General features: G+C 36.1%; 1 long non-coding RNA gene across 2 annotated transcripts; it reads right to left on the reverse strand.

Moving 5' to 3' along the window:
• Positions 1-280: 280 nt before the first annotated feature.
• LOC145068629 (uncharacterized) lies at positions 281-5,582 on the reverse strand. Of its 2 annotated transcripts, none has more exons than XR_013689031.1 (8): positions 4,404-5,582; positions 4,191-4,320; positions 4,043-4,121; positions 3,442-3,940; positions 3,260-3,339; positions 2,893-2,956; positions 2,731-2,817; positions 281-2,055 (listed from the first exon to the last, which is right to left on the reverse strand). It is a non-coding gene; the product is annotated as an uncharacterized LOC145068629 (long non-coding RNA). The 2 variants fall into 2 exon arrangements; XR_013689030.1 differs by having other exon boundaries at positions 2,893-2,997.
• Between the last annotated feature and the right edge of the window lie 5,908 nt (positions 5,583-11,490).

Here is an 11,490-nt window from a genome sequence, read left to right on the forward strand (position 1 = left end):
TACCTTGCTCCAGATGCTCGCAATCGAATTATGGTTTCACTCAAAGGACTAGGGTGAACAATGACGGCCATAAGGCCCCTTATATATGTCCCAAACCTGGGAAGTTAGGGTTTCGCTAAACAGCGCGGACTCGCCGAGTCCATATCCAGACTCGCTGAGTCCAGTCGCGAACCCGCGATCCTACTCGGCGAGTCTGACCTCCAACTCGCCGAGTCCCCTCTTAAAACACCCAAAATCATAAATATAACAATACCTGGAATTCCGGGTTGTTACAAGGAGTAGATACAACATTTTTACCTTTGAGACCACTTTCAACAGTCTTCAAAAGGCCCTGATATTTGCTCAGAGTGTCCTCCTCTTTGTTCATATGATAAGTCATATGGAACGGATCATAACGGGGATGTAGCGAACCACTTTGATTGTGGTGACTTGGTAAGACATGTGGAAGATATGGCGGATAACCTATTGACCCATGTTAAAAACCTAGCACTATTCAGCCCTTGTGGTCATGGAGGTTCGCCTGAAGTGACTCCAGGACATGAGGCAAAGCTTCATGTTTTCAGCGGGGGATTAGTCGGTGCTCGAAAGCTGGCCTGGAAACCCTCGTTAGGGAAGTTCCCTTTCCAAAAAAAAAAACAGGGAGGTAGCGACTGTAGAATAATATCTATGGCCAACTCTTCATCAAAGTTAACATTAAATTTGAGCAAACGGTCCACAAACCTTTGCATTTTCTGCAAGTAGGCTGTGATAGGTTCACCATCCTTCATCTTTGTTGTAATCATGGAGCAGATGATTTCATACGTTAATTGACGAGCACTCTGATAGTATATTTCCATCATGTCTCGATGCATCTCAAAAGGGTAAAAGTCCTCATAGGACTTTTGGAGTTCGGTTTTCATGGTGGCCAACGTGATACAAGACACCTTGGTGGCATCCTTATCATGTGCCCTGAACTCACCAATCTCCTAAGGAGTAGCAGAAGACTCATTAATTTCCTTTAGCTCCTTATCGAGGACATATTCTTTATCCTCATAGTGAGTGACCATCTTGATGTTCCTAATCCAATCATTGAAATTAGTACCATCAAAGATGACTCTCCCATAATGGTTCAAGAGAGAGAAGGAGCCAGTAGGGTTTGAGCCAGAAGAAGTGTTGGAAGACATCTGAAAAGAAAGAAAGACAAAGTTTAGATTAGATAAAGAGTCCTTAATATAACACCCAAAATGAAATATTAAGGCTAGGAACCAACACAATATTTTACAATTTGGAAGAGGGATGTCGTAATCTAACTTGCAAAATATTTGAAGGTAGGTAAATGACGATTTACCAATTTCCACCATGAAAAACGAAACTGTTATTAAATTTTAATTGGATTGAAATTCCTAGATCCTTTGAGATTCGTTGAACAGTTCAATGGAATGTTTAAATCTCGATTATGTCCTTCAGGTGTGTGACCGGGATACTGAGGATCACAAACAAGGTGTGAATAACCATGCAAATGTACTTGGTACTCTTGATGTCATTTATCTCCTAATCGATGTGCCGGTTAACCACACACACTCCATCGATCTATGATAAACATCAAGCCACCCTTTTCCACCCTTACTAGTCAATGTTAATGTGTCGGTTAACCACACACGCTCCATTAACGACTTGGAAAGGTGCAAAGTGCAATTTCATGGATTAGCATCAAATTCACATTTTCCTAAAGTAACTAAGATTAGGAATTTAATAAAACATTTAGTTACTTTGTAATTATCATTATACTTTTAATGAGAACTAGGTGGGGAACCCCGCGTTGCAGGGGTCGGATGCGACAATTTTTTCCGTTGTATATTCTTTGTAAATGTTATTAATTGTTAGGCTTTGCATCTGCATCACCCAATCTTTTTTATCCAAATCCAACAAAATAGAAAAATAATAATAAACAAATAAACGAAAGTATATTGACATCTCTTGCACCAGCAACGTTGGGAGTATAGAAAACCAAAATAAATGAAGGTGGATGAAAAGAGATGAAATCCTTGAACACGAAGCACCAAAACAGCACCACACCTGAAATCAGCAAGCAGGGGCTAAATAGTCAACATATTGTAAAATTTCCTATTAACAATCTTCAACATAATCATCCGCCTACGACACAAACAGACCATAAATAAATCCAAAAAACTGTAACACCGTATCTATTTTGAAAGATTTGTACTTTACATTTGTTGATGAGAATACCTGAAATTGTTGAACATATTCAAAAGCTGAATCAAACTATCATATAATAACAAAGAAACAAATTGCAAACATACTGTGATGCCTATATTTAATAAATATATATGCCAAAAAAACATTTGTGCTTAAATATAAGAAAAAAAGTACCAAAACAGATTCTGCAAAGTGGAAAGAAAACTCTAACGGCATGTTGACACAAATTTCATGAAAGCAACGATCCTATTCTTCCATCATTCAATGACAATGTTAAGATTTGGGCTAAATGAAAGAAATAGCAACAACCATAAGGTTTTGTATTATGATTTTCAAAGGTCGGATGGTATGGAAAATCCGATCATAATCCCCTCTCCGACAAGATTTAAAAAAGAATTGAAAGTGAGCCACTGTTAGATATGTATGTGTTTTGGATGCTTCAAAAAAATAGAACATATCAAAGAGTTGTATAAAAAAGCTTGATTTTAATTGGGGAGATCGAATATGATCAACTGTTGAATACACCAAAGTTACATGGAAATCAGCAAATGAATCATTATGACACAAAGGTGAAGGGATATTTGGTCATTCGGTGATCTCAAAGACAAGAATGGCAGCCAACTGTATGAAAAAAGAAGATTAATAATGTTGAAGTATTACATGAATGAAGTTTATGAAAATAGTGATTTGATTTACCATGTAACAATCAGCATAAGAGATGATTGTTCAGCTGTTTGCCTTATGCTTCCAAATGGACTTCCTGTTTTGGTGTTCACATTAAAAGTTATAACAGAATGAAATCTGAAAACATAAAAACAACTAATTAGTTTAAACTAAAATCAATAAGTGAAATGTACAACAACAATAGAGCATCACAGGAGCACCAAAAAACTTTGTATCCAAAATCTACACAAACTTTTAACTCTAAATTTATACATAAAACAAAAAAATGACAGTATCTAATCTGAATAAAAGCCAGACGAATGTCAACTGATTGTGTAAGTTCATGGATTATATTATTTTAATACTACAATTAATATCATGCCATATTTTAGTAAATTACCCTCATTTGTGCTGGAGAGAGCATGTATTGGAGAACAACAGTAATAGCTGGGATTGATAATGTTGAATCATCATGACCATCTAAATAAAAAAAAGACATAATATATGATTATGAATTACAATCATAATGTAATATCTATTGGAAAATGTTTAAAATATATGATTATGATCATAAATACATACCCCACCCAAATATCTTGTGTTCCACCATGTGAAGCTTCTTATTTTTTCTCTTGTACATTTGTTTTGATATGAAATTTTCATCTGTCAGAAACAATTGAAGTGAATTATAACAAAAAGGAGTTTTTCCTTGCAATTTTGGTTCTTAAATATGAAGTTCATTAACTTTTTGGTCCTTTACTACAACTTAAATTTTTAATTTTTGGCTTAAAAAAAATTTCTTGTAATTTTGGTTCATAATCCATAAGCTTCATCATGACTTATTAAGAACAAAGATATATCCACATGGCTGATCCTTTATTTATGCAACAAATTTCAATTTTCTTTACAATTTTATGAAAAGAGTTGGATTTCTTACCAATGTTGGCGATTAGAATTCTTAAAACAATCATAGGCCCATAATTCAATCCTAAAGAGAATCATTATAGGTTGGATAAATGCAATGAGGAGAGTAATAATGTAAGTCAGAAGCCACATAACCTATACCCTCTTCAAGTGCCATCTGCATAGAAATTAAAGCCATATACATCTTTTATATCCACAAAACTCATAAAAAAGAAGAGAGATTAAAATTTTTTAAAAATTAGGTGATTCAGAGACGTACTCTGTGAGGAGGTGACAATTCAAACTTGAAAACTTGCTTTGAATATAGTCTCCAATGTTAATAGACTGTAAAACATCACCTATAACACCAAAGTTAGATATAAATCAGGGGCAACATGGTCATTTTATATGCAAGATCAAAATATTACCAACAATATCAAAACACTGTGCCATGGAATAATTTCTTCAATGGAAACCTAAAGATTCCATGACATGGGCAAAACCCAAAGATTCCACAGTATGATCCAAGAACTCTTACACCTCCACCTGGGTAAGTGTCTACACATATATACAAAAAGGTCAAGATGGTCAATTACTCTTGTTTCATTTAGTCCAAAAAAGAGAATTCCCTATAAACTCACCTAAAGATAAATTAGTAAGGTTCGCACTAACTGCTACAGTAGAACCACCTGAAGATGTCTTTCACACCAAAAGTGAGGCTACTGAAGGCGAGTTGCGCCGGGAGAATGAATTTCTCCATGAACGCTCGGTAATCGGAGCTCACTGTCATGTTATGATCTGTATATGCGTGACTTTTCAGTTGGAGAAGATAAAATAGAGGATTAGGGGTGGAGCCTAGAGTAGACTACATAAACTATACATAGTCATGAGCTTGTGTAAGGAGATGTAAATTACAGCAACAACTTTCTTTGCTCCATAATTAATGGAGTTTTGGAATCCAATAATTACCTGATATGAAGTTATCGATGTAGATGGAATCCAAAGGGTCTAAAGAGCAATAGATATACACCACCGGTATGCCATAAAACGTCATCAGAAACATAATATTACTTTCATACTCAAGTGAACCAACTTTTAATGGTGTTTTAACATGAAAAATAGAGATTTGTATCATTACACGTAAAAGAAGGTAATCACAATTACACAATAAGCCCTAAACTGAAAGGAAAAGCATCAGGAAAAAAAATTACAAAGTTCATAAAGAGAAGGGTTATTCGTAAAAACAAAAGAGTATGGCCAAATAACCATGAAAAACACACCGCAATTACATATGTCGTTCCTTTAATTAGGGTTTCAAGCCAAAGAAGAGAGATGGTGTTATTGGAACGGAGAGGAGAGTGCAACAGACGATAGAGATGGCGCTAAGACGGTAGTAGGGTGTTAGATTAAAGTGTTTACCTACAGTGGATGCAGTGACTGGAGAATCGGAATGAGGACATGTGAAGCTACCTCATAATTTTCGTTCCTAGGGTCTCGCCGATGGAGGTTAGGAGGTTACGTCTAGTGATTAGTTGGGTAAAGATGAGAGCTGAAGCTTGAGTGATGGTGGTGTTGACAATTTTAGAATACGAAACCAAATCGATTGCAGAAAAAAGGGGAAGGAAAGGTCGATGGAGGTGAACCTGACAAGAGAGGCGGAGGTGACTGCTAGAAGAAATGTGAGGCGATTGAAGAGTCTCAAACTTGAATCTTCTTATAAGCACCTAGAGAAGAAAGTCGGGTGGCTTCTCCAGGATCCAGAAGGGATAAATCCAAACGATGAAAAACATCGCACATCCGACGAAATCAGTAGACAAAGATGAAAAGGGATATTGGATAAGGAGGCAGTGGACAAAGATGAAAAGGGATATTAGATAAAGAGGTGGTGGAAGGATCCATAAGGGATAAATCCAAACGATGATCAACATGCGTGTCTACAGACTATACGGATATTGACACGAAAATACCCTAAAGACGATTTGAACACACATACATAAAGGGGGACCATTCTTGCCAAAAAACACTCCACTTCACTATTCCTAAAAAGTGGTCATCTTTAAGATATATATATATATATATATATATATATATATATATATATATATATATATAAGAATTAGTGTTCTATCCTACTCATTCGACTAACGACCCTCTACCAGTCGAGGAAGCGGTGGGTGAGAGTGGACACTCATTAAACTGCCATTTTATAGACATTAACCTTATACCCCCTTATAGACCGACTTCGTGAATGAGGCCTACTAATGGTAAGACTAACTTGTTCATATATATATATATATATATATATATATATATATATATATATATATATATATATATATATATATATATATATATATTAAACCTATAATATTATAAAGTATAAGGGTTGAATTTTAAACTTCTAAAATTCTAGGATTTAGAATTAAAGTTCATCAGTGTGACTTTACAAATTCTAAAACTTGAGGGCAAGTTTTGACACTATTCTAAACTTTTTATTTTCTTAACTTATGAGTTTAATGACTTTTAAAGAAAAGACTTTTGGTTTTTCATAACTTGAGGACAAGTTATGGAGCCTATTAAAACCATTTAGATCATGCAATTAAACTAACAAGAATTGTCAAATAATATCTATGATCTAATTAAACTCATAAGCATAGATAATTCACATCAAAAATTTTCAAGAAATCATATAAACTAATATAACTCTTGAAACTTTAACAATTATCTTTTAATTGGACAAGCATGATCATTAACTTATGAAAAGAGGTTTCATGGTTCAAAAACAGTTTGTGGTAATGATCCTAATCCAATTTCTGGCAAAAAGTCGAAAATCAGCCCACTGGAGCACCAACTCGGCGAGTGCATCAACTGGACTCATCGAGTTGGTTATTTTACAAGGTGTAATGCCCTGATTCTGGTAGGTTATTTAAATGTTATTATTTTTCGAGTTTCAAGAGGGACTCGACGAGTCAGTAGCCCAACTCGTCGAGTAGAGACGAGATTTCAAGTACGTGTAAGTGGGCGACTCGACGAGTCCACATTCGAGACTCGGCGAGTCCATCAGTCTGAAAGAAACCCTAAATCCCCGGGTTTGTGTCCTATTTAAACGACCCTTTGGGCATTTAGTAGCCTCCCTAACCCACAAAAGAGCCTCATATGAAAACCCTAACCACCCTTATCATTTTAGTGTGATTTTCTCACTTTCTGAAGTTATGGTTCATTTGTGGCATAGAAGAAGAGAAGAGAAGAGGAGGAATCAAGGGAGAAGCAAATAGATTTGAGTTTTTGGTGGTATCACAGTCTTCTTTGAGGTATCAATCTCAAACCTTTGTCATTCCTCAATTAGATCTTTTGTTTGGCTTGTTTTTATCATTTTTGGCATGGTAGTAGTATTGAAAGCATGTGTTGTCGTATAGCCTTCAGATCTATCTATGTTTGAGCTCCAGAAGCTCAAATCTTCTACCTTTATGGAACCCGTTTTACATGAACACCCTATATTTATTCCTTTAGTGCATTTTGAGCCTTTAAACCCGTATTGATGCCTATATACACGTAAATTTGGAAACTTTACGTGTTAATCAAGCTTTAGGAACCCAGATCTATAAGTTGCATGCATCGGTTTTGAGTAGAATCATCGGAGTAGTGTTGCATGCAACTGACTCGGCGAGTTGTTCTTCAGACTCGACGAGTCGAGTCGCGAGCCCCCGATTTCTTCCCTTTTATGTGTTATGCCGAGTGGAATCAGTGAATTAGAGGTGGACTCAGTGAGTCGGAGAACGGAATCATTCATGAAGAGACTCGACGAGTCCAAGGCAATCTTCATATCTCAAGAACAGACTCGACGAGTTGTTTATACAACTCCGCGAGTCACAGCCAGAGTTTTCATGTGATGAAGGAGAGCTCGACGAGTTGTTCATACAACTCGGCGAGTCGGATGCAGAGTTACTGAGTGTTAGTATCGAAGAGGAACTCGTCGAGTCTATGCCAAACTCGACGAGTAGTAGCTAGCAAAAGCGAGGAGTGAGAGTAGGGACTCGGTGAGTTGGAGGCCCAACTCGACGAGTCAGGTCAACTCCACGTTGACTTTGAGCAAGACGTTGACTTTGACCAAGAGGTCGAATTTGACCAGGGGTAAAATAGTCATTTTACCCTCAGTATAGTTATCAGTAATTGATTGAGTGTACTTATGAAAATTGTAGCCGGGGAGATACCGGAGCAGCAGCAGACAACTCGACGAGTCAGGTCAAATGCATGTTGACTTTGACCAAGAGGTTGACTTTGACCAGGGGTAAAATAGTCATTTTACCCTCAGTATAGTTATCAGTAATTGATTGAGTGTACTTATGAAAATTGTAGCCGGGGAGATACCGGAGCAGCATCAGACAGTTTCCCGAGCAGTTCATCCAGTAGCCAGATTACGAGGTGAGTTTCCTTCTAGTAGGAACGGGTCTAAGGCCACAATGTCGGCCCGTCTAGTTAGCAGCAGTTTCCGGACTTCGGTCTGATGCAGTAGTTAGTATGTCTGATGCCTTCGTGGTTCAGACATAATTCATGTGTTATATGTTCCGGGCTACGGCCCGATGCAGTATGCAGTATATGTGTTTATGCTAGTTAACATATTTATGCTATTATATGTTCAGTTAGTTCCGGACTTCGGTCTGATGCAGTTTACGGACTTCGGTCTGATGCAGGGGGCAAGGCCCCAGACAGTTCCGGACTTCGGTCCGATGCAGTAGTTCCGGACTTTGGTCCGATGTAGTTTCCGGACTTCAATCCGATGTAGAGGGCAAGGCCCTGGTTAGTTCCGGACTCCGGTCCGATACAGTTTTCGGACTTCGGTCCGATGCAGTGGGCAAGGCCTAGTAGTTGTTTATATGTTTGTATGGTATGTGGTAGTTTGGGAAGCTCACTAAGCTTGGTGCTTACAGTTTCAGTTTTGGTTTCAGGTACTTCCGCAAGTAAAGGGAAGAGCTCGTGATGATGGCATTGCACACACCACAGCTTCAGTTTGTCCTGGGAGTTTGTTCAGTTTCCTTAGACATGATTTGATACTGTTTTCGGTACAGTTCTTATCACGATACTTTATTATGTTTTGAGATATTGACATATGGATTTTATTTTATGACATTCGATGTTATGGTTTTAGTGTTATTAAACAAAAAATTTTGGGTCGTATTTTGGCATGTTTAACAAGGCGACTTGATGAGTCACCCAGTGGACTCGGCGAGTTCACTGGGCAGAAGGCAGAAATTTGATTTTTTCACTTTGAAAATCAAAATAATATCAAGTATAATAGAAAAGAACCCTACGCTTTGATACAACTAAAGGGTTTTAAGCATCCTAACAACCTTAAGGTGCACATACAACCCTAAATGATTTGGATCTATGTTTTCTCTAATTATACATGCAAAATTATTTTCCAAAACATTACCCTAACTAGCATACAATCATGGGTACTAGTATAACAAAAATATTGTTAGAAGACATACCTTTTCTTGTAGCTTGATTCCTTGGACTTTTAAGATTCTAGCACCGCAAATGTGATGCCTCAAATGTTTCACACAACACCACCAAAAATGGAGGACTTGAGAGAGAATACTTGCACTCAAAAATCGGCTATAGCTCTTCCAAGAACACTAGGTTGCCGATTTTAGGAGCCATGGGGTCTCTTATATAGTGTGGCAAAACTAGGGTTACACCATGTAAACCTTAATGACCATGACCTTCCATATTCCTTAGGCTCCATGGGTTTAAACCTCCATGGATCATCTATGGGTTGTCACATGGGTTTAGCGCAACCTAAGGAATCATAGATCATTGGCCCGCACCATAAGAATGAAAGATTTACCAAATCGACCCCTTATATTTATTTAGTCTCTTTTAATCACGAAATTAATTCCAAATTAATTCTTGATCAATACTAATTAAATAATATGATTTCATATTAATATATCAGAATTTATAATATATATTAATAAATCATAAATATCCTCATCTCAAAAGTCCATCCTTACAAATTAGTCTGGTGCCATGCAACCTAAATGGAGCGAAAGGAAGCAAAGAGGATTGATTGAGAAGAGGATACCCTTTTCTCAAAAGTCCATCTTTACAAATTACAAGTAGCATCCAAGTTAATTTGGTAATTATTGGTGTCCATCTTTAAAGTAGTTCTAATTTTTTCTCTTGTATTCTTCATCTACAATCTAGAATCCCCTTAAAGAACCAAAGGCTTCAAAGTCTTTTACTCTTTTCTTCCCATCGTTGTGTTAATCTTTTCATATTAAGGAAAAATCCTCCTTTAGTGGGTATAAACTAGTTTTATGTTGTTCAAATCTTACATGCTTCCTTAAATATGTTGGTGTTTTAGAAACAAAATTTTTGAAAAAAAAATCAACAATCTTACTATCGATAAGCTTTTATTATCTCCAAAACAAAATTTTGATCGTGTATTATTTTATGATGTTCTCTCTCATAGTCTTCAATAAATGTCGATAATAGAGTATGCGATATGTGTTTTGGAACAATACTTGAATAGTCCTTTTGATGGAATTAGGCTTATCAGAAATAAGAGACAACATATCAATGACTCGCCAATTTTTTTTCCAATGCCAAATGCAAGTGGGAGGATTTAGTTATTACCGCCATGGCTACTGCTAGGAATATAATTCACATGTATTTCCCTTATATATGGGTTTCATGAATGATAATAAGAGGATGCAAACAAGTTTGAAAAACTCAAATCTAGAAAATAATAGATAAGTAATTAGATCCATTACATGTACAACAAGTACAAAAAAAACTATGCATAAGAAATATTAACATGCACCCGATAATGGAGAAAACATACTCAAATATGTTGTTGTCATCTTTCTTTAAATATGTAATGGTCCCTGGATTCTTGTAACAATGTAAAGGAATTCTTTGAAATATCTCTTTAGTGGTCTCTCTCAATAGATCTAGAGCATACATTTTGTCCTACATGTTTGTCAGTAAGAAATATGTACACTAAAGCGATCATGTATAGTTCGTTGGGTTTGTTTTCTCTATAGCATCTTCCATGTATTATCAATCAATATGTCCTTTGAAAAGTGACTCAAATATTTTTTGTTGGATTGGTGATGATGGGGACGTAGATGTATTTGAGCAAGTATCACTTTATGATAGTTTACAAAATTAAAATGAATTAATACTCTTATCCTTTGTAGCTCTTAACCGCCATTTACATATTTTCACAAAAACAAATTGCTTCAAACCTGAATGTTACAGATTTGCTCACTATAATTTGAAACTCTCATTAACACATTTGAATCCTAAATTAAGCTTAATCTCTTTTTTGCTTTCAAAAATTTGAAATAGCTCGCATACAAAGATGGATTTTATGCTACAAAATCTTTACGTTTCTTATATTATAATTTGAGTAATGGAGAGGGATCATGTATCCCCTAATGGGTGGTTTTTTCTTCATAATTTGAAAAATAGTAACTATAATTTTCCATCGAGTCTCCTTATGGGAGTATATTATTATCATTAACCAACATCATCAATTTTGTTTGATATATTGTAAATTCATCAACATCAAATGTCGGACCAACATCAAGCAAAAAAATTTACTTTTGTACCTAACATCACCCCCATCTATAGGCCCACTGTAAGAAATTTGATTTAATGTCAAAGACAATAAATTACAAAATTGGTTACTTCCAGCACCAAAAGATGCTTTTCCAACTT

Source organism: Lactuca serriola, chromosome 8 (genome assembly GCF_051521515.1).
Source record: "Lactuca serriola cultivar US96UC23 chromosome 8, Lser_US96UC23_V15, whole genome shotgun sequence".
Lineage (NCBI taxonomy): Eukaryota > Viridiplantae > Streptophyta > Magnoliopsida > Asterales > Asteraceae > Lactuca > Lactuca serriola.